General features: G+C 33.0%; 1 protein-coding gene across 1 annotated transcript in view; it reads right to left on the bottom strand.

Annotated features, from left to right (window-relative positions):
• The window catches only part of LOC126892422 (heterogeneous nuclear ribonucleoprotein C), a 2,215,671-nt gene that overhangs the window by 1,030,923 nt on the left and 1,159,883 nt on the right, over positions 1 to 24,865 (bottom strand). The window lies entirely within an intron of this gene.

Genomic DNA, 24,865 nt, shown 5'->3' on the forward strand with positions numbered 1-24,865 from the left:
TAAAGAAATTCAGAAAAAATTAAATTTATATCAACGACCATGAAATCATAGTTTTTCATCACCCTGTATATCACCAACATTGTTTAGAATTTAATTTTGCTATTAAGCAAGTGTTTTGGGAAAAAGTGAAACGACAAATAAGTGATTCGACGAAATGCATAGGACATGAACAAACAATGCGGTGATTAGATAGTGGACATCGTGGTCGAAAACAAAGACGGTTTTAAGATCCTTCCGGGAAGGTATTTTAATGTGGTAAACATAATGTATTAGTTTTTAGTTGTAAAAGTAGAAAGTAGTAAAGAACTAATTATGATATTCTTTGAAATTTGACAAATTGTAAAAGTTGTTGGAAGAATATTTAGTTTCTTAACCCGCCATTACACGCGCTATGAGGGAATCCCTCACCATATTTGTTTATAACCAATGAAATTGTGTAAAGTAATACGATAACCTTAAGCACCCAGGAATGCCTTTAGCATGGTTCATGAGAGGGTATGAAAAAGTTATAGAATATTTCAGGCGGTCAGTGTGCTGTGTGATAGTTGAAAGAAGAGACATCCCTCTTCAAGTGAGGGAATTCCTCACTGCGCGTGCAAACACGGTGAAATCACGTTTCTGTTATCTCAAAGAAACTTTTAGGTTTTTATTTAATATTTAGGTAGGTTTAATTAAAATATTATTGTTTTGATTAGGTTAGGAACAGTGGCACACCGAGGGGGGTGTGAGGGGTTAAAATCCCACCCAGAGCATATAGAAATATATATATATATATATATATATATATATATATATATATATATATATATATATATATATATATATATATATATACATCCCGCTATTAAATTGGCATCTTTTCACGTTGCAGTCATTTGGCATCACCTAGAAATGCTATCATTTTCTAGGTATAATCCGTGAATGTTCGCTTAGTACACTTCTTTAAGCTTGGCACCGTTGTCGGATTTTCAGTAATCCGATTTATTTATATATTTTATTCCTTACACTATAACGACAATTTGACCCCCGTAGGTCAAAAACATTGCTTAAACATCACTTTGGCAACAACAGGATGTTGCCAAGATATACATTTTTACGGAAAAGACAGTACCTAGTTAGATACATAATATCGATCGCTTCACGTTACAAGTCTTCCACTCGCACTCAGGTAAAAACCAGTTGTAGGCTCTTTTGTCTGAACGGGTCCCTGAATGAGTTTAATAATTCACTTTTATTGTGTATTTTGTTTCGTTTAGTTGAAATATCAGATTTTGTTTGTAACGAATTTCATAATAGATATTTAAATTATTTTTTTGTTAACAAAAACAAATTTTAAAGTTTGACATTTGAAAAATTAATTTTATATTGCCATTTTCATGACATGGTCAATGGTTAATTGCATTTATAATAATTTAATGGGTCATTGCGAAACAATATACAGTGCGTCCATAAAGTAACGCATAAATTCATTATTTCACAAACCGGACACTTTCAGGAAAAATACCGAAACAGGTCGATTTTTATTTTTAAATTACAATTTATTGGCATACATATCATACTAGTGACGTCATCCATCTGGGCGTGATGACGTAATCGTTGATTTTTTTAAATAAGAATAAAGGGCATGTAATAGCTCATTTGAAAGGGTATGTAATTCTCTATTCAATAATATAATTGTTAATATAATTATTTATACAGGGTGTCCAAAAAATGTTATTTAAATTAAATTAATTGGTATAAAAAGATGAATGTATGTAATTTGTTTAATTCTAAATATATTTTATTGGTGCCAGCAAACATAAAAATGTTTTATTTAAAACCTAAATATTGATTTTCGCTTAAGCGTAATCTTAAACTTCCAAGAGGCAGGTGGATGGCAGCTCTAACATTTAATTTTCTGACAAAAGTAAAACGAATTTTGAATTAAATAAGTTACATACATTTTTCTTTTTGTCTCAATTAATTTAATTAAAGAATTCTTTTTGGACACCCTGTATATATAATTATGTTATTGTTTGTATTAGTAAATAGAGAATTAAATACCCTTTCAAATGAGCTATCACATGACCCCTATTCTCATTTAAAAAATTCATCGATTACGTTATCAAGCCCAGATGGATGACATCACTAGTATGATATGTAATATGCCAAAAAATTGTAATTTAAAAATAAAAATCGACCTGTTTCGAAAATTTTCCTTAAAGTCGCCGGTTTACGAAATAATGAAATTATGTGTTACTTTATGGAAGCACTGTATGTTACAATGTGTAAATTTTTCAGGAAACGTAAAAATCTTTCCATTAGTAGTTAGAGATTCTGATAGTAATACTATATTTTATATAAGTATTATGGGTTATAAATGCATCTATTAGGTCTGGATCCCGCGTATGAAAAAAAAGTTGATTAATAGCAAGCTGAAAATTTGTTAATAGCTTAAGGGTGTTTAGTCGGATAAACTTTTATATATGGGAACACTGGAACAGGGGCAGTTTTAATTGTGAAACAGGTTGAAAATTTGGAACGGTCACACCACGAAAACGGCACATTTATTTTGTCCGACATAACAGACTTAAACTCTCCGAATAGAGATTAAACTCTCATGCAAAAATTAGACTGCTATTTATCACCTGTCATAATTCCTGTCATTTGACATATTCTACATGCTCTACTCATTAAAAGGCCCATTTGGTGATAAATAGCAGTCTAATTTTTGCATGAGAGTTTAATCTCTGTTCGAAGAGTTTAAGTCTGTTCTGTCGGACAAAATACATGTGCCGTTTTCGTGGTGTGACCGTTTCAAATTTTTAACCTGTTCCAAAATTAAAACTGCCCCTGTTCCAGTGTTCCCATATATCAAAGTTTATCCGACTAGACACCCTTAAGCTATTAACAAATTTTCAGCTTGCTATTAATCAACTTTTTTTTCATACGCGGGATCCAGACCTATATCTGAAAGACCAAAAAAGTTTAAATGTTGCTTATTTTTTTGATATTATGTTTTAAAGTTTGTGGACTTATGTTGTTTTCGAAATGAAACCATAATTGGTAAAGTTTTTTCTTTATTCTCAACAAGAAACAGTCATAATACGGACAACGCACACATCTTATGGAAAATATAATGTCACTCAAATTCAATAAAATTTATACGAATAGATCCGTTTTAATTTACCGATCAAATCTTATCATTGCGCCAACTCTTAATTATGATTAATTACGGCGCAAATTGCAATTAAAGTTTATCGAAATCACATTTTTGGAGTCCATAAAGTGTTAAAAGTGTTAAAGTTACAATCATTATTGCTCCGAGTGCTATTCATAAGAGCTTAAATCCCGCTGGGCCTAAGCGGATTAGTGAAACTAATCCGCTGATTTATGGAGTACCGAAAATCTGGGTAGTTTAAAATATTTTTTCTCTCTCTAACTTATGTACCTACCCATTTGATTTCAGATTTATTTGTATCAATTTCTGCTCTTATTTTTGAAAATAGAGAGTTGGCGCAATGATAAGATTTGATCGGTAAATTAAAACGGATCTATTCGTATAAATTTTATTGAATTTGAGTGACATTATATTTTCCATAAGATGTGTGCGTTGTTTTCGAAATGAAACCATAATTGGTGAAGTTTTTTCTTTATTCTCAACAAGAAACAGTCATAATACGTAGAAATTTATACTAAATTTAAAATCCAGATTCAGTAGAAATAAACAAACCAAGACACGTTAAATGCTACTAGGAGCACTCCCGAATCATAATTATTTACAATGTATTGTTATATTTCTATTTGATATGAAAATTAAATTTTGATGGTTGTAAACAGGATTCAATTTAATATAAAATATTTTCAATTTTCTCAACCACGGGCATATAAATTTAGAACACCCTGTATACAACAAATTGTTATATTTAATTTTAAGAAGTGATTAGACGGAACTCGGGACAGTGCGCTTAAAATAAACAAAGTGAATGACGCGTACCATTATCGTTCTTCTCGGAAGGTCGATCATTAGCCTATGCTAAATAAAACTCAGTGAAATAGATGATAGTTCATTATCGTTTTTCGCGGAAGGTTTCGATCATTAGCCTATGCTAAATAAGACTCATTTGAAAGAGAGAATAGGTCATTAAAATTTGTAAATAGTAGAAAGTGATTTTAGAATGGGAATTAAATATTTTCTTTTGAAATCCATTAAGCATATTTAGAAAGATTAAAAATTGGTTTTTGAGGAATACTGAGAATGAGAGTTGGTGGTGGAAGGTTGATTTGTGAATCTGGAAGGGATATTGAGAAAGTAGGTGAATGAATGACAAAGTGGGATCAGAATGTTTTGAGCTGTCGAGAAGTGAAGTCGAGTAGTAGACGGTAGTGTTCGAGGAGTGAGAAAGCCGGTAGTTCCGTGAGTGTGGAGTATCTATCGTGGAACGAGAAGTAGGCCAGGTCGAGAGTAAAAGAACCTCCTTGAGCCCAGAGTGTCCCGGTAGCTGATAGCAGTTTCGAAAAAGGTAGAACACAGCATCACGACAAAAGCAGGAACGAGAGCTATTCGAGCTAGTTTTTCAAAGGAGAACATCACTGGAAGCCAGGACGAGGTTTGATCGCAGCCAAGGATAGCAGGAAAGGGTTTTGTGTGAGGACATTTTCAGTTCACCAGGAAAAGGTCAGTCTCATTTGTTTGGACATGAATGTATGGGTTTTTCGTATTAAATTCCACATAAAAAATTGAATAACATAATCAATAATATCAGAAAAGCTTCATCAAACTTAAATAGAGTTGTCCCTAATAACTCCTAATAGTTAAATGTTAATAAAAACTTTCAATAGAAAACCAAAAGGAAATAAAATTCCCAGTTGTAAATGTTATGTTTAAGAATAATAAGAAATAGCAAATATTAAGCATTGATTGCCTTTTGAATAAAATAAAAAATATTTTGATTATAATTGTAACCCATATTTGTATTTTTTTTTACTCTTTTCTTTTCTATCCCGATTAGGAACCATTAAGAAATATTCAGAAGCCACGAAAGTAAGTAATTAATTTATAATTCGCCCTGAGATTGAAAACATATTGATATGTGATCTGGTTAATTAATTAGATTAGTATTAATACATTGATTAAATTAAGTGACATATAAGAATATTATCTCATATCAATAATCAAGATCACATCAGTATATACATTGTAAATTCCAAGTCATGATTTCCAAAGTTTACACATTGTAAATTATGATTCGGGAGTGCTCCTAGTATCATTTAACGTGTCTTGGTTTGTTTATTTCTACTGCATCTTTACTGTTTCTGTTAACTAATCTAAACGAGATATTTTTTGAGATTCTTTAACTCTTTCAATGCTGGGGTTTGTCACATCCCACCTGTCTGTTAGTGGCAAAAAAGTTCACCTGTCGGATGCCGGGTTAAAACATGACAAATTAGATGTGGAATGAAAGCTTATAACCCAAAGATGGTACTAAAGGTGAGAAATTTGGCCTCCGACTTCAGGATAAAGAGTTGCAACCCGAAGTATTGTTCTAAATTCGCAGAAATAGTACAAACTATGTATTACTCGACGCGCCTTAGAAAGACGAGAACAAATATTTATGCCTGTCCGGTTTTATGCCTGTCTGTCCGTCCGTCTGTCAGATATAATCACAGAGGTTGAATGAAAGATTATAACCCATAGATGGTACTAGCGATTAGAAATTTGACGCGCATTAGAAAAATGAGAACAAAGAAATACTTTTTTTAGTTTTACACCACTTCCGGTTAAAATGGTGTACCCGGAAGTGACACACATAGTCACAGAAAAATATGCTTGATCAATTTACGTGTATTAAGAGGTCGAAACCGAATTTTTTTAATTCTGGTTTTGATGTCATATGCGGTTAAAAAATTGTCTGGAAGTGGAAGAAACCAGTTTAATAGTTGTCCCCTTCGAGTAGCGAAAAATAAACAATACTTTGTAAAAACATTCAACATTGGTTGATATTCCGCTGTTTTCATATTATTTATTGACCTAAGTTTTTGTAAAATGCACTAGTCTTTTTTAAAGATATCATTGGACAATTTACTCACTGTTTTTGGATTTTACAAAATCGCTTGGATTGGCATGAAATTTGACATAAGCATAGCTAACATGTCAAAGAAAAAAGTGATATTGTGCCAGTGTGTGCTTTTTTCTGGGGATGAGTACCACCCCCTTCTCGAGTGTGAAAAAATATAGGTAAAAATATGTCCGTAAGTGGATAAACTAATTAAATTCCTTGTATTTTTTGTTTTTAGATGGTTTTTCGTAAATAAATCAAAAAGTAAGTATTTGATCGAAAAAACTATTCTTAGCAAATATAAAGCTTATAAAACAGTAAAAAAAATTATGTATGTATGAAGTCTGGACACACAATAAAAACAGAGTTGGAGCTGAACAACAGTTGGTTCTTATTCGTCGAATTCCAAATCGACTAGTTCAACGTAAAATATCCAAAAAATAACGCACTTTTCGGGGAAAACTCGCCACAAATTTTTTAAAGTGTTTAAAAAAGTTTTATTTTTGTTATTTAAAAAGTATCTATTCTATCACCATCAGCATCAAAAGTAAGTTACGCTTTAAATAAAATATGTCCCTTTTTTTGCTAAAAGAAATCGTGAAAATCACCACCTAATTAGCATTCCATATGAAATTAATAGTTACCGCCCTAGTTAATTTACTTATATTATACTGTTTATATGATCTATAAGATTTATTGGCAAGAAATGCTTATTAAAAAAAATTGGTTTTAAAATAAAAAAATTTTAATTTTGAAAAAAAATGCCTTGGTTTAAAATAACTTAAACATTAGTGATACTAAATATCTCAAAGAGTAAAAAATGTACATATCACATAAACAATACATAAGTAAATTAGGCGGTGATTTTTACATTTTTTTAACAAAAAAGAGACTTCATTTTGATGCTAACTAACTTTTGATGCTAGAAACGTTTATAAAAATACAAATAAAACTTTTTAGACATTTTATAACAGTTGTAAGTCATGAGTTTTTCCCGAAAAGTGCTTCGTTTTATGGTTATTTCATGTTAAAATATTCGATTTGTATTTTGACGAAGTAGAACCTGCTTTTCATTAAGGTGATACAGTAGCGATCAACAGGTAGCCAAAACGCGTTCCAAGATTGCGGCTGTAATTTTGAATATTTTTTCGAGATATTTGGCACACGTATTCGTAATATAATAAAGAATGGCGGTACAGAGCCGAATTTGAAAAATATATTAATATGTGGAAATTACTCTGTAATTAAATATAATATTAAAAAAACGAGCCTGTACCGCCATTAAGAAGAACAAAAAAATACACTTTCTTCAAATAAACTTTTTATCCGATGCCTAGATTTTGTGTCATTTTGGAACTACTAATGAAATACAAAATTTTAGTAGTTCCAAAATGACACAAAATCTAGGCATCGGATAAAAAAGTTCATTTGAAGAAAGTGTATTTTTTTGTTCTTCTTAATGGCGGTACAGGCTCGTTTTTTAAATATTGTATTTAATTACAGAGTAATTTCCACATATTCATATATTTTTCAAATTGGGCTCTGTACCGCCATTCTTTATTATATTACGAATACGTGTGCCAAATATCTCGAAAAAATATTCAAAATTACAGCCGCAATCTTGGAACGCGTTTTCGCTACCTGTTGATCGCTACTGTTTCCTCTTAACTACAACTCTACTTTTACAGGGTCTACAGACTTCATACATACACCATTGTTTTCACTTTTTTATACGCTATATTTTTGCTAAGAATATTTTTCGTTAAAATACTTTTTGAGTTTTTTTCTAAAACCGTCTAAAAACGTGACTTTTTTGTTGAAAAACGAACATAATATATTCACTTGCAAATAACTCAAACAGTATGTTAAGAAAAAATCTATAGAACAAAAACTAGCTTAGAATTACTCAGTTTATCCACTTTAGGACTTATTTTGAATGTATGTCTTTTCACATTATAAAAGTGGTTGTACTAACTCCCAAGGCAAAAGCACACGTCGGCACAATATCACTTTTTCTTTGACCTGTCAGCTATGTGCATACCCAATTTCATGTCAATCCAAGCGGTTGTTTAAAATTCGGAGGTTTTGCAATATTTACCGTGAGTGGATGGACTACAGATATATGTATATTAGATAAAAATTATAGTCTCAGCGAATCTTTGAAATATCTCCATTCCTTTGAAATGTTACATTTTTTAAGCCTTGAGGGAGTAGGCGCAAAATTATGACCAATGCTATTTAAATGCATTCAGTTTATTCGAATCCTGAGAAAACTAATAAGAATTTTGGAAAAATTTAAACGCAGAATGAAAGATTACATTATAACCGAGGGCGAAACTCTCTAAAAACTTTTATGTTTATATTGATAAGTGAAAGGGTGAAAAAAAAAAGAAAATTTAGTGTGATTTTTTATTTCAAATATTTAATTCAAAAGAAATTTTTGTTTATTCTATTCTTTTTGACATGAGGCTGTATTTGATTTCTCTATGTCATTGTATGCTATTGGTTAGTTCCTATCATTTCAGCCGACGTACGTCACGATTGGATCAATAGGGCCGAACATACATAACTAAGGCCCTTTTGGCATGATGCTGTATTATTTTGAAGTCGATACAGCCTGAATATTTTTTTTATTTTTTTACGTTCTATGTGATTAAAAAAATTAAGAATCACCGCAATTTTAGCCCACCACCCCCTTCCCCTTTCCCCACATCAAAAAATGTCAATTTTTCGATTTTATTTTTTTTTAAGTTGGTTTGCAATTAAATTATAAATTACAAAAAATTCACACGCACAGCTGAGGCTTTTACAAAACATATATTTTTATGGACCCGAAGGTCGAGTGTACATAACCTCAATGTTTTTTGTTTTTTTAATAGGTACGTATAACTTTTTTTGGCGATGGCTGCATGTCTAATTTTTTTGCGTTTTGTGAATTTTATCAAAATCTGTATTTCTGACTTTTTTCAGATTTATTCGTAAGGTGCGCCATCTTCAAAAATCCGGAAAACTGGTTTTTTCGGTAGTTTTTTGGGATTTTCTCCATTTTATATACTTCAAAATAGACTAACTCAAGGTTTTTTATAGGTTACGTATATATAATTTGAAATAACTGAGTTTTTAGGGATATTCAAAAATTGTGTAAAACACCTAAACCCCCCAAAAACTATGTTTTTTCAAATTCTTAAAAGTTTCTTAATTCTTTCGTACCCCATGAAGTTAAATTACAAAGCCATTAAAATATAACTAGAGGTGATTCATACCTACTTACCATCTCAATTGAATGCAATCATCGGCAAAGCCATCTTTTAGTGTCATTGTGTCATCCCCAAAAATCTACCTGGGTCTTAAAATGCAGGTATGCATACTTGTTCCGTTATAACTCTTATCTTTTAAAATTTTGTAGTAAAAGCATTTCTATAGCTATAGTGAGTTTATTGCCCTACCTCTTTATGTGGCTTAATGATTTGGACTGTAAACACAGATAAGAAAGGGTGTGATAGACCAGAGAAATTAGCAAATAAATGGCCTCTTTCGTGACATCCGTTGATACAGGTATCTAAGAACTGCTTATGGCATTAGGGTAAATTTAGTTACAACAGTATCCAATATAAAAATTATGCAAAAAATCAAACGTACTTTTTAACTTATAAACAATACATAAACAATTAAAGATCGCTATTTGATTGTAAATATTAAAGGTGGAGACCGGTATGCTGTATGGAAAGGTGATACAATTTTACTGAAGAGCATAGAAAATTCTTTAAAATGAGTGTTTGGAAAGTTCTTTTTGTTAATTTTTTGCTTAGTTATTGGGAAAATAGCTTCAAAAGTCGATTTTTTGAAAATAATTAATAACTTTTCTAAAAATACACTAAAAGCTTTATTTTCGCGTAAGTAAAGGAACAATATTAGAAGTATTCAGCCGTTAAAATTTCAAGAAGTTTTACCTAATAGTTATTGCAAAATTGAAATTGTTTATCCCAAAAAGCTTCTATCTACAGCGTTATTATGCATAAACTATTAGGTCAACATAAATTCTAAAGACATCAAACCAAAGAGAAAGGTTCAATTTATCAAATTAGATCAAGTCTTGAATAAAAAGTTTATAATAAATATTATAAATAATTATAAAATAATTTTGAAAAAGTAGTGTTATTTTAAGCTTATTCGCGAACTCAAGCGAGGGTGCTGCCGCTTATTTTGAACTAGAGGAATTGGGATGAAGATTTAAACAAAACATCCGTTAACCTATATATCAATGTCGATTGAATGCTTGTCTGGTGTGTTCATTTAATGAATGATTTATTTATATTAATTAATTACATCAATAAAAATATTAATTATATCAAAATGCATTATCCCAATTACATCGGCCATTTTCATGCAACTGCACTGCCACCTATAGTCGATTGAGTTCGCGAATAAACAATTAAAATAACAACCGCATTAACATGTGGGAATTAACTAATTTTGATGGGAAATAAGCCACAATTTTACTAAAAAAAATGGTTTTATTTTGACAACGACACCCGATTTGAGCGTCGAAACGTTAATAAAATCAGTTTTTTTAGTAAAATTGTGGCTTATTTCCCATCAAAACTAGTTAATTCCAAAAATGCCACAAGAAAATAGCTTCAGAACAACAACACGTAGGAAGTTAATTTTTTTTATTCGACATGTTGGTATTCTTATAGAAACTGAAACAAAAATTTAATGCCCTACAACCCTTAAAACCCGAGTTAGCCACTTTTTTCAAAAATTCACCGGGGCTTTGTTTATAAATATTAGAAAATTTGAAAAGCAACATTTAAACGAATGAAAGAGCATGTTTATACAAAAAAAAATTAAAACGATTCTTTTAAAAACGCCATGATGCGCCAAAAGTGAAGAGTTTAAAAGTAAAGCGATTCTTACCCTCTTGATTTTATTATCAAAAACTTAATTCACAACTACACATTTATAAAAGGCGCAATACCTCCGGTAAGATTTAGGTACAAAATTAACAAAACCCAAAAAAAAATATATAATACAATATTCCAGTTACCCGTCGTTTGTCACCATTAATCCCTTTATCCTAAAGATAAATAACAGTTTGTCGACGAAAATTCCATTCGATCAAATGTTCGTCGATGAATTGTCCATTCGATGAATTGTGCATTCGACCAACTGTTTGTCGACCAACTGTTGTCGACCAATTTTCCGTCGACGAAGTGTTCTCGACCAGCTTTCCGACACCGGATTTGGGTGTCATTGTATTCTGTTGGTTAATTCCTACCATTTTAGCCACCGTACGTCATGATTGGAAAAATAGCAGCGAATATACGTAACTAAGGCCCTTTCAATATTTTACTGTAATTGATTTTTCTGTGTCATTGTATTCTGTTGACTGATTCCTATCATTTGAGCCGCCGTACGACACGTTTGGACCAATGGGAGTGAAGATACGTAACTAATACCTAACAAGAGGTTTACTCAAACTTCTTTTTTGTACTTATACCACTCGGTAAAAGTACAAAAAAAAGTTTGGGTAAACTTTTGCACAACTGTGTAAATACTAACGAAAAATCTAAAATATTAAAAAAAATTAGTGGAATCCGTTAATCTGTTCTCGAAAAAATTAGCTATGAAAATGAGCATAATTTTCTATATCCCTAACTTTTGACGAGCAGTTTAGCTTAAATGGGGAAAAGCGGTAAGCTTAGACCAAACACCAGTAGGAGGCATTCAATTAATTGAGGAAAAAAATTAAATGGATAACAATATTTATTTCAGTTACACAAAAGGCATTGTCCCGCTAGAATGTTTGAAATCACAATTAATAGTCCTACAAAAAAGACAGGCGTTTAAAAGTGATAAGACCATTGAACAATAAGCCTGTGAGCTACCTTTTAAACACATTCTTAAAAATAATCCATAACACAATTAAAAAAAGGTTTGTTAAGAAATTCTTTTATAGACTTCAGAAATTCAACAACTTCTCCTGATTATGTTTAAAAAACGTACGGAATGCACTAAATGAAAAAAAAAAAAAAGAAAAAGATTTATCATACCGTTATACTATAATATATCCTTACGTTGAATATTTGATGCTTCCCTGTGGAGTATAAAACGGACAGTTGTGTTTTTCCCGTGATCTGCCTTGTTTAGTCTTCTTTGTCGTTTTATTCGTTAAATCCTATCCTCTTAAGTCACAGCGTCAGAAAGCAGTGGGTATATGCAGTGAACGGGAGGCCTATGTCGAACAGTGAACGTTGGGGCCCTTTCGCGTTTATCATATGTAGAGAAGTCGCTTGTCAAAAACTGGACGTATGTAATCGTATTCTATTTGTTAAATACTCTCACATAATATGTCATACCATGTGCGTTAATCCATTTTATTTCTACAATTTTAAAGTGTTATTACATGCCGTCATTTTCATTTGTCTACACCATCGTATTCTGCCAGTTAAATCCCATCGTTTCAGGCGCTGTACGTCACGATTGAACCAATAGGACCGAAGATACATAACTAAGGCCCTTTTGACCTGCTGCTTGTTTGATTTTTCTGTGTCATTGTCTTCTATGATGCCTAAGGCATATTTATGACATGTCTTATTTTTAAAGAAAACAAGTAATTGGACTTCGTAAGTCCTAGGTTTTCACCCAAAGTAATCGAAAGTAGAATTGGAAGTCGATATTTGAATTCTTCGTGTAACTTTGCGTGGATTGATATACAAATTTACTAATTTTGAGTCATTTTTACTAAACTGTTTACACAGAAATAACTCTAAAGATTCAAACCTTTCAATACGCTTCGATTTATGTGTTCGTATACTATTTCTGAGTCTATTGGGACCGTGCAAGTTCGGCAAAACGACACCTGGTTTCTACGCTCTGCAACTTTATTCGCACTTTTAATTATATTGGCCAATTATATTAGTCCTGGTTACTGGATAATTGTCAAGGCCATAATCCAAAAAAATAATAAGAAGAAAAAATAAGATTCAGGTTATGTTATTAAAACGTAAACAATTGTATGTAGTAAATAAAATTAGTTATTAAAATGCAGTACTGCAAGCAAAATACAATTAATTTAATTTGCCTTCATATAATAATTGCATATAATATCAATATTGCAGAGCAACATATAATTTTTCTTCTTCAATGACAGTAGGTATGAAATGTACGTCAATTTGACAATTTCAATGGACAATATGAATTATTTAAGAAAGTTGCAATATTTCTCCGCTATTCGCGCACGATCGTTTCTCGTATCCGTTCCAAGTACTTGCACACCGCGAATAATGGCATTTCCGGTTATAACTTTTTAAGCGGAAATTACGTAAAAACCAAAATTTTACATTTGTTCTCATCTTGCTAAGCCACGTTGAATAATATATCACTTATTCTCTTTCGGCAACTTTAAAATAGTAAATACTTACGGTTGCAACTCTAAAACCGGAACTCCGACGTCAAATTTCTCATCTTTAATAATACCATCCTTAAGTTAAAAGCTTTCATTCGACACCCGATTTGTCATTCTATCTGTATTAATAACGGAGGAGTTGTATTCGCGGATGGACAGACATACGGACAGACAGCCTAGGTAAAATTTTTCATCTTTAATACCATGCTTGAACTATAAGCTATCATTTGGCACCTCATTTGCCATTATACCTGGTATAATGACGGAGGATTTATACTCGCGGTCGGAGGGATCGACGGACAGACAGCCTAGGTCAAATTTTTCACCTTTAGTATCATCCTTGGATTATAAGCTTTCATTTGACACCTCATTTGTCATTCTACCTGGTATATTGACGGAGGAGCTATATTCGCGGTCGGACGGACCGACGGTCAGACAGCGTAAGTCAAATTTCTCACCTTTAGTACCATCCTTGGATTATAAGCTTTCATTTGACACCTCTTTTGTCATTCTACCTGGTATAGTAGAGGAGTTATATTCGCGGTCGGACGGACCGACGGACAGACAGCCCAAGTCAAATTTCTCACCTTTAATACCATCCTTGGATTATAAGCTTTCATTTGACATCTCATTTGTCATTCTACCTGGTATAATGACGGAGGAGCTATATTCGCGGTCGGACGGACAAACGGACAGACAGCCTAAGTCAAATTTCTCACTTTTAGTACCATCCTTGGATTATAAGCTTTCTTTTGACACCTCATTTTTCATTCTACCTGGTATAATGACGGAGGAGTTATATTCGCGGTCGGACGGACCGACGTCTCACCTTTAGTACCATACTTCGATTATAAGCTTTCATTTGACATCTCATTTGTCATTCTACCTGGTATAATGACGGAGGAGCTATATTCGGGGTCGGACTGACCGACGCGACGGACAGACAGCCTAAGTCAAATTTCTCACCTTTAGTACCATCTTTGGATTATAAGCTTTCATTTGACACCTCATTTGTCATTCTACCTGGTATATTGACGGAGGAGCTATATTCGCGGTCGGACGGACCGACGGTCAGACAGCGTAAGTCAAATTTCTCACCTTTAGTACCATCCTTGGATTATAAGCTTTCATTTGACACCTCTTTTGTCATTCTACCTGGTATAGTAGAGGAGTTATATTCGCGGTCGGACGGACCGACGGACAGACAGCCCAAGTTAAATTTCTCACCTTTAATACCATCCTTGGATTATAAGCTTTCATTTGACATCTCATTTGTCATTCTACCTGGTATAATGACGGAGGAGCTATATTCGCGGTCGGACGGACAGACGGACAGACAGCCTAAGTCAAATTTCTCACTTTTAGTACCATCCTTGGATTATAAGCTTTCTTTTGACACCTCATTTTTCATTCTACCTGGTATAATGACGGAGGAGTTATATTCGCGGTCGGACGGACCGACGTCTCACCTTTAGTACCATACTTCGATTATAAGCTTTCATTTGACATCTCATTTGTCATTCTACCTGGTATAATGACGGAGGAGCTATATTCGGGGTCGGACTGACCGACGCGACGGACAGACAGCCTAAGTCAAATTTCTCACCTTTAGTACCATCTTTGGTTATAAGCTTTCATTTGACACCTCATTTGTCATTCTACCTGGTATAATGACGGAGGAGTTATATTCGCGGTCGGACGGACCGACAGCCTAAGTCAAATGTCTCACCTTTAGTACCATCCTTGGATTATAAGCTTCTATTTGACACCTCATTTGTCATTCTACCTGGTATAATGACGGAGGAGCTATATTCGCGGTCGGTCGGACCGACGGACAGACAGCCTAAGTCAAATTTCTCACCTTTAGTACCATCCTTGGATTATAAGCTTTCATTTGACACCTCATTTGTCATTCTACCTGGTATAATGACGGAGGAGTTATATTTGCGGTCGGACAGACCGAAGGACAGAAAGTTTAAGTCAAATATCTCACCTTTAGTACCATCCTTGGATTATACGCTTTCATTTGACACCTCATTTGTCATTCTACCTGGTATAATGACGTAAGAGTTATATTCGCGGTCGGACAGACCGACGGACAGATAGTTTAGGTCAAATTTCTCACCTTTAGTACCATCCTTGGATTATAAGCTTTCACATTTTTTCAAAATTGGGTGAAAACAACTTGATGCCAGAATGATTTGTTGATGAAAATAATATATACATTCTCAAATTGCCTATTTTTCGTTGTGGATAATATTGTATTCAACAGTGATGCCAAATTTCTGATGCCAAAATGATTGATAATGAAAGTGGGATATACGTTTTCATGTATATAGCGGCAGCGACAAAACGGTAAAACACTGAACTAAATGTATATAATATTTTCACTGTGCCATCATTTTGAACTCAAACATTTTATGGAATAAACTTATATAAGTCAGTAAGGAATAAACAAAGAAAGCTGATATATTAAAATAACATCAAGGAATCAAATCTCTAACTACAGAGTTGATTAGACTTCTGCTAACAAGTACAGGAAAAAAGTTATTAAGGTAGTGTAAAGTGGCATCGATATACAGATGCCACTTTGCAAGACGATGCCAAATTGATGGTAAATGCATAATGTATCGATGCCAAATTGATAGTAGGATTTATATATATATATATATATATATAAAAGAAAGTAGGAAAATGTAACTTGTCTTTCACAAATAATACAAAAAACTTTCGGTGCCCAAGCAAACCCCCTCCCCCCCCCCCCCCAGAGGAAAATTATAGGTGCGCCACTGGTTAAGAAACAATTTTTAAATTTACCTATTCTAATTGGGAAATAAGCCACAATTTAACTTGAAAAATTGATTTTATTGACGTTTCGAATTCCACCTCGGACGTCGTTATCAAAATACAAAATATTAATAGTTAATTACATAAATGCCACAAGTAAATAGCTTCAGAACAGTTGTTAATTTTAATTTGTATTTTTAGTAAAATGAATTCGCGTAAAGAACGTTAATTTCTTCAGTGGCTTGCTGAAATTGAAAATTAAGAAAACTTGCTTTTGATCTATATTGTTTTTACTTTTGTTTTGTTAAATTAATAAAAAAAATTAATTTACGAGACTTTCTATAATATGTGAGTACAACCCATTCATTCTTCCTCGAAATAAGTCGAATTTATGTAGGTGAGGGCGACGCTCATACGCGTGCAACCACGTCACAATAGAAGACGCGTGTAACGGCGGGTTAAGAAATAAATGGTTTGAGAGAGGTTGTTGTTGTCTATTGGATGGAAAATATCAGGAGAAGGGATAATGATTGTAAGGGTATGGATTTGAGAGAAAAATAAAGGCACTGTGGAATTGACATCGGAAGAGAGAAGTCCAATTGTTTATAAAGTGTAGAATCAGTGTAGAGTGGTGTGATCGGCCTTTGCGAGCAGAATCAAGTTGAAACCAAATCGTCGACCGGTTGAAGAGTTAATTTTCCTGGTCCGAGGGAGATTTCTTTTGTTTTGTCTAGAACGAGTAGCTGATTATTATCCGTTTGTACACAAGATATTCGAGCAAGTCCTGTGTGTTTTTCTTGGAAGCAGTTTGGACGAGAGGGACTTTTTCGCAACATCCAGAGAGTACGTGTTGGGAGAATAAAAGACGGCGCAGTCCAGAAAACGAGGGAGTGAAGAATGAGTGGTTAGTCAAATCATTTGTCGGAATTCAGAAAATTTATTTATATCAAAACCATATTTGTTTATCTGTTTATTGAACAATTTTTTTTTAACGCAGTTAGTCATTTCAAATTTGAGAAGTCAATTCATGGGAAGAAAAGTAAAATTCATTCAATTTAGTATGAGTAAATAAGAAATTAATCAAATAAATATTTTGACAAAACAAGGAGATATCAGAGTTAGAGTTTAATTTATTAAGTTAGAGATTGTTGCAACAAAGTTAAATTTTAGCATTTTTGAATCTTATGTACACGGCTTTTGATAGAAACAATAGATTACATTTATATGATTTTGAGTGTTTTTAATTTCCCTGTTTCTACCCTGGAAGAAGTAAGCAACCAGAAATACTAGAAGCCACAGATCACAGGTATTGTATCAAATACAAGATTAGCCCTGGGAATAAAATTTATTGGAAAATTTAATTGCAATTTAGTTGTGTTTTTACATAGGCAAGGAATAAAATAATTGAATAATCAATTAAATTAAGAATTTGCTAATTGATCTAAATAAATAGAAAAAGTAGAGCATAACAATATGAATACGAATATATATAATAATTTCATATATTATAGTCTTTTTAAACGAAAGATGCTTTTTTTTTCAAGCATTTAGAGAAGCGTCTTCTATTGGCCGACGATATATTTATATGGATCAATGTTTTATTTTCTAGAATTTAGTCTAGCAATATTATCAAAATAATCACAGTAATCATGAAAAAGAAATTAAATCTGGAGTGTTTAAAACGTTCGGTTTCATTACTTAAAAAATCATTATATATAAAAAATACTGGTGATATTCAGAATTTAGAGCTTCTAAACCTCACGAGATAAAAAGCACACTTGGCAAAATTTTAAATAGACGTTCCAATGTGTAAACCGATTACAACCCCAACAGCCCTCTTTTTATCTCACAGCTCGTAGTAGTCCATATCAAGCGAAAAACTCGAAAACCAATTATAAGACCCATCCATAACCAGACCAATAAAACTGTTCGCGAAAAACATACAGCTGAAAATATTACATTTGCACTTACATTAGAACCGTATATCTTAGTTACATGTGTTAGTTTGTAATTTCATGGGCAGCTGCTTTTAGGCCAAAAGAGAGGAGCAATTATTCTTTGATTGCAATTTCAGGAAGAAGAAGTGCGATGTTTATTGCTTTCACATAAGACTAATGGGAATCGGATTCTAAAGATCATTAAATGATTTTATTAAAAAAAGGGAAATCCTTGTATTTGGCTGTATACCATAGTAATAAAAACTTACGATTAGGGTAAAGACTTCCAATGTAAAATGGTATACATATATAATTTTTTATTAAAATTTTTTGAAATGAATCCTTCTTATCGTTCGGTATGGAGAGATAAAAAGAGGGCTGATGGGGTTGTAATCGGTTTACACATTGGAACGTCTATTTAAAATTTTGCCAAGTGTGCTTTTTATCTCGTGAGGTTTAGAAGCCTTAAATTCTGAATATTACCAGTATACAGTGAGGAGATGTCTTATAAAACAAAACTTGAGTATTCGAAGACAATATACAAGCCCAGCATTAACTGCATATCACCGCAGAGCAAGATTACAATTTTCTAGAGCACACGTAAACTGGAATAACGACGACTGGGAGGAAATGTGCTGTATACAAATGATTCCAGATTTTACCTCTATAATTTCGATCGACGTTTAAAGGTAGTCCGACGACCAAATAAGCCTTACGCCCAGTCCAACATACGTATAACGACTTTATTTAATGGAGGGTTTATTATGGTCTCGGCAGGAATTTCTTTGACAGCGCGGACAGATCTTGTTCCTTTGCCTGGAAGTTCTTTAAACAGTAAAAGGTAAATAACCGATATTTTATCTGAATACGTTGTACCTTTTTCTCCTTATATTGGTAACATGTTTTTGCTGATGCACGATAATGCAAGACCTCACGTTGTACGAAATGTAACGGAATATTTACAACAGGTAAATCTTAGGACTTTGAATTAGCCACCGCATTGTCCAAATCTTAACCAGGATATTATACACTCGGGTGCAAAATTAACCGGGCACCTAAAAATTGATCATTTTTGATATCTCGAATTTCCTAAACCTGTTGTCCGATTTAAGTGATTTTTTAATATGTTATAGCCTTATTCTTTAACAATATCGCTGTAATAATATTGTTGCTAAAGAGGTAAATTTTCATTGTATACTGGGTGTACCAATGAAACTGTGTTTTTTTCTCAAACTTCGCATCACCTTTTGGAATATTCTAGCATTTCCAAAATACTCAAATTAAAACCCAAGTACAGTCTCATGTTTTATCAACGTTATGTTTTTGATTCATTCGCTTATGTTGGACCGTAAAAAAGTTAAGTACTTTAACAATTAGCCATGTTTTTCATCAATACAGGGTGTTTTTAAATAAGCATGGCGAACTTCAAGGGGTAATTCTACATGAAGAAATAATGACAGTTTGCTTTATAAACCTATGCCCGCAAATGCCTAGTGTCTGAGATAGAGGGTGTTGAAATTTTTCTTACAAACTAACGATCTATTTATTGCTTACAACGGGTTGAGATATGCAAATGATGTTATTGCTTTACAACCGGTTGAGATATGCACCATTGGAGGGCATACGGGTAATATGAGCCGTCATATTACCCGTATGCGCGCCCATGGTGAATATTAAATTCTTAATTGTATGTCAAAAAATGTGCAATATCTACGTCTTAAAACTTACCAAAATTAAAATTGCATATCTCAACCTGTTTTAAAGCAATAAATAAATCGTCAGATTGTAAGAAAAAACACCCCCTATCTCGAAAACGAAGCATTTGCAAATATGCCGTTTATAAAGCAAACTGTCATTATTTTTTCATGCAGAATTACCGCTTAAAGTTTGCCCTACTTATCTAAAAATACCCTGTATTAATGAAAAACATGGCTAGTTGTTAAAGTACCTAACTTTTTTATGGTTTAAGGTAAGCGAAAGAATCAAAAAACAAAATGTTGAGAAAACAAAAGAGTGTAGTTTAATTTTAATTTCAGTATTTTATAAATGCTATAATATTCCACAGGGTGATGCGAACTTTGAGAAAAAACACAGCTTGATTGGTACACCCGGTATATAATGAAAATTTAACTATCTAGCAACAATACAATTCCAGCGATATGGTTAAAGAACATATTATATTAAAAAAATAACTTAAATCGGAACAGGTTTAGAAAATTCGAGACATCAAAAAAAAAGACCCATTTTTAAGGTTTCCGGTTAATTTTGCACCCCAGTCTATGTATGCGGATACTTTAACCCGGAAACTTAAATAATAAATCTACTAATTTTCATAGCAAACCAGTCACTTTTTGACTGTTGACATCTATCAAATTGTTAATTTCTCATAGCCCACTTTAGGCTTGTTTATTACTAAGCAGAAAATGAGGATTTATTGATGAAAAACATGGCTAATTGTTAACGTAACTAACTTTTTTATTATCCAACATAAGCGAATGATTCAAAAAACAAAATATTAAGAAAGCCTAAGGCTATAATGGAGTTTTAATTTTAATATTTTATATATGTTATAATATTCCACAGGATGTTACCAACTATGAGGGAAAAACACAGTATGATTGTTACACCCGGCATACAATGACATTTACCTGTCTAGCAACAATATTATTACATTAGTACTCTTAACGAATAAGGCTATAACATACTAGGTCTGGATCCCGCATAAGAAAAAAAGTTGATTATTAGCAAGCTGAAAATTTGTTAATAGCTTAACGGTGTCTAGTCAGACAAACTTTGATATACGGGAACACTGGAACAGGGAAAGTTTTAATGGTGGAACAGGTTAAAAATTTGGAACGTCAGACTACGAAAACGTCAAATGTATTTTGTCGGACAGAACTTCCAATTAATTTGTTGTTCTTTCAATAAACTCTTATGCAAAAATCAGACTGGTGTTTATCACCAACTGGGCATTTTAATGAGTGGAACACGAAGAACATGTCAAATCACAGGAATCATGTTGGTTAGTAAAATAGCAGTCTGATTTTTTCATGAGAGTTTAATGAAAGGGTAACAAATTGGAAGTTCTGTCGGACAAAATACATCTGACGTTTTCGTAGTCTAACGCTTCAAATTTTTAACCTGTTCCACAATTAAAACGTTCCCTGTTTCAGTGTTCCAATATATCTAAGTTTGTCCGACTAGACACCCTTAAGCTATTAACAAATTTTCAGCTTGCTATTAATCAACTTTTTTTTAGGTACGCGGGATCCAGACCTATACTAAAAAAATCACTCAAATCGGACAACACGGTTAGGAAATTTGAGACATCAAAAATGTCCCATTTTTAAGGTGCGTTAATTTTGCCGCTCAATGAATATGTTACCGGCCAAACACGATTTCAGGACAAACTATTTTGGCGTAGGCCAAACTAGTTTGTCCTAAGCGAGTTAGGATAAACTAGTATGGCCTAGGCCAAACTAGTTTGTCCTATAGCGCGTAGGCTAAACTAGTTTGTCCTAGGCCAAACTAGTTAATCCTGATATAAATACACACATTTCAGGCCAAACTAGTTTGGTCAAACTAATAATATTATATCCTGGTATAAAAACGCACACTTCAGTCCAAACTAGTTTATCATGAAGTGTATGTTTTTATATCAGGATAAACTACTTTAGCCTAGTGTAAACCGATTTATTCTAGTCGAAAGTACATAATTGATTAGAGATTGGTTGCTGATTTAAACGTAAGTTTAGAAGACACTATTAAGAGTTGTAAGACTTTAAGTGTTTAGGGTAAATGATAAACCCAGATGGCACTTGTATGAAAGATATAGAAATGAAAATAGTACGGGGAAAACAAGCCACGAAAGCACTTCATCGAGTGGTATGGAAGAACACTCTAACTAAAGAAATCAAAAATCGATTAGAAATCAAAAAACGATAGAGCTGAATATTATCCTACAAGAGCGGAAGAATGTCCAGTGACAATAATAATACGAAATAAAATACGAACAGTTCAATTCTAGTTTATGAGAAGGTGTCTATAAATTACCAGGTAGGATAGAATTTGACCCCATTTGTCATTCTATATGGTATAATGACGTAGGAGTTGAGTTCACGGACAGACAGACAGACGGGCGGACGAACGGAGAGACTGACGTGGATAATTCAACCTTCCCACATTTTTTCAAAATTGGTGAAAACAATATTAATTCGTACTCGATTTTATTGGTCATTGTATATTTTTTTTTTCATTTTTGGAGAAAATCTCATCCTTTTATTATTTATTATTTTTTATATTATTTAATCATACAAGAACATATTGATTTATAGCATGTATCAATATCTTCATTCGATGTATCATATGATACAATATATCAATGTATAATTTCTTTTGCCATCCCTGTTGGGACGTGATTTGGGAATTCCCCTCATGTAAAAGTCCTTACATGTTCGCTAAATTACTTTCGACTCGGCTAAATTGGTTTAGACTAGGCCGTACTAGTTCATCTTGAAGTGTGTCTTTATTATATCAGGATAAACTAGTTTGGCCTGAAGTGTGTGTATTTATATCAGGATAAACTAGTTTGGCCTAGGACAAACTAGTTTGGCCTAGCCCATACTAGTTTATCCTAACGCAGTTAGGACAAACTAGTTTGCACTAGGCTAAACTAGTTTGTCCTGAAATCGGGTTTGGCCGGTAACATATACAGGGTGAGTCATAACTATAGGGACATAGACTAAGGACAGGTTATTTGGACCAAAATATGGCTATTGGGCCAAATATGCCTTAATAAAATGTTGCTGAGAAAAAAGATACAGGGTGTTAAAATTAATTTTTGTTTTTCGCTTTTTGCTAATAGTTTCCCTGTATATTTATAAATTGCTATCAAAATTGGCACAGAGACATAATCTTAGGCATGAAATAGTATTTTATCTACAATTTTACGTTTTGTCATAGAGGGCGCCACGTGGATCATTCCTGATGATCAAATTGAGTCTAAACTTTTTCTGATAAAACTTTTTAGTAATTTTTATTAGAAAATATGACGTAAACATCATTTTTACGTAAAATTGGTACTCTTGTTTAAACATGATAATTTCAACCGTTTTCGATAAAAACGCAGTCGAACTGCTTAGAGTCTTAAAAAAGGATTTCAAATATTATTTCATTTATTAAAAGTACGCTTTGGACTGTCAGATAATTGTTGTTGGTAAATGTCATTTGTTCAGAGTAAATTATTTTTGATGTGACAGTGTAGTGTAGTGTTGCATTTTTTAAAAGTAATCATTACTTTTTTTATTGAAATGCCTCGTCACAATAATTTTACTAATGAAGAAATGCGAGATATGATTTGCGTATACACACAAGAAAATTTTTGCGGTCGCTCGGCAGCCAGAAGGTATGGAATGTTATACGCAAACAGAAGGCAACCAAATCACAAAACTTTTGCAGGATTATATCGTAGTTTAGGTGAAACTGGGTCATTTCACACTAAAAATCGGGGTGGTCGACCGAAACAAATCACACCTAATCAAGAAGATGAACTTTTGGTTCGAGTAGATGAAAATCCTGAAATAAGTTCACGACATCTATCAGCAGCAACAGGAATAAGTCAGTCGTCTATTGTTAGAATTCTAAAAAAAGAGAACTTCCATCCTTATCACTTCACTCCTGTTCAAAATTTACTTCCAACAGATCTTGCACGACGGTTACAGTTTTGCCAACGTATTCTGAATAAACATCGCAATGAGAGACACTTTATTAAGATTATTATGTTCACCGACGAAGCAACTTTTACCAGACGAGGGGTTTTTAATTGGCGAAATAGTCATTATTGGGAAGAAGAATACCCCCATGCTATTAAAGCTAGACATTTTCAGCATGAGTTTAAATTGAATATTTGGTGTGGCATTATAGGCGACCAACTACTAGGGCCTTATGTTCTTCCTCCGAATTTAAATGGAGATTCTTATTTATTATTTTTGGAAAATACTCTTAGTGATATTTTAGATGATCTGTCACTGGATGTAAGAAGAAAAATGTGGTTTATGCAGGATGGAGCGCCACCTAATTTTTCATTAGCTGTTAGAAATCATCTTAATGACGTATTTCTTCAACGATGGATTGGCAGAGGCAGTGATTTTCAATGGCCACCAAGAAGTCCTGAGTATAACCGGCTAGATTTTTTTTTGGGGACATAATATGAAGTCCTTAGTTTATGCCAATGAAATTAATACACGAGACGAACTTTGGAGATACATTCCAAATGCAGCTAATCTTATGGAGGAGACCATGTAGAACATTTAGTTTGAGTTTTTGTGAGTTCTTTTAAGTTAAAGTGTGTTTAGTTTTGATTTATCGTCAAAACGGAAATCTTACGTTAGTTGCAATTTTGTTTATTAGTTTGGTATTTGATATCCCCTTCTGAGTTCCTGAAATTTTCAATTGCGTTTTTATCGAAAACGGTTGAAATTATCATGTTTAGACAAGAGTACCAATTTTACGTAAAAACGATGTTTACGTCATATTTTCTAATAAAAATTACTAAAAAGTTTCATCAGAAAAAGTTTAGACTGAATTTGATCATCAGGAATTATCCATGTGGCGCCATCTATGACAAAACGTAAAATTGTGCCAATTTTGATAGAAATTTATAAATATACAGGGAAACTATTAGCAAAAAACGAAAA

Source organism: Diabrotica virgifera, chromosome 9 (genome assembly GCF_917563875.1).
Source record: "Diabrotica virgifera virgifera chromosome 9, PGI_DIABVI_V3a".
NCBI lineage: Eukaryota > Metazoa > Arthropoda > Insecta > Coleoptera > Chrysomelidae > Diabrotica > Diabrotica virgifera.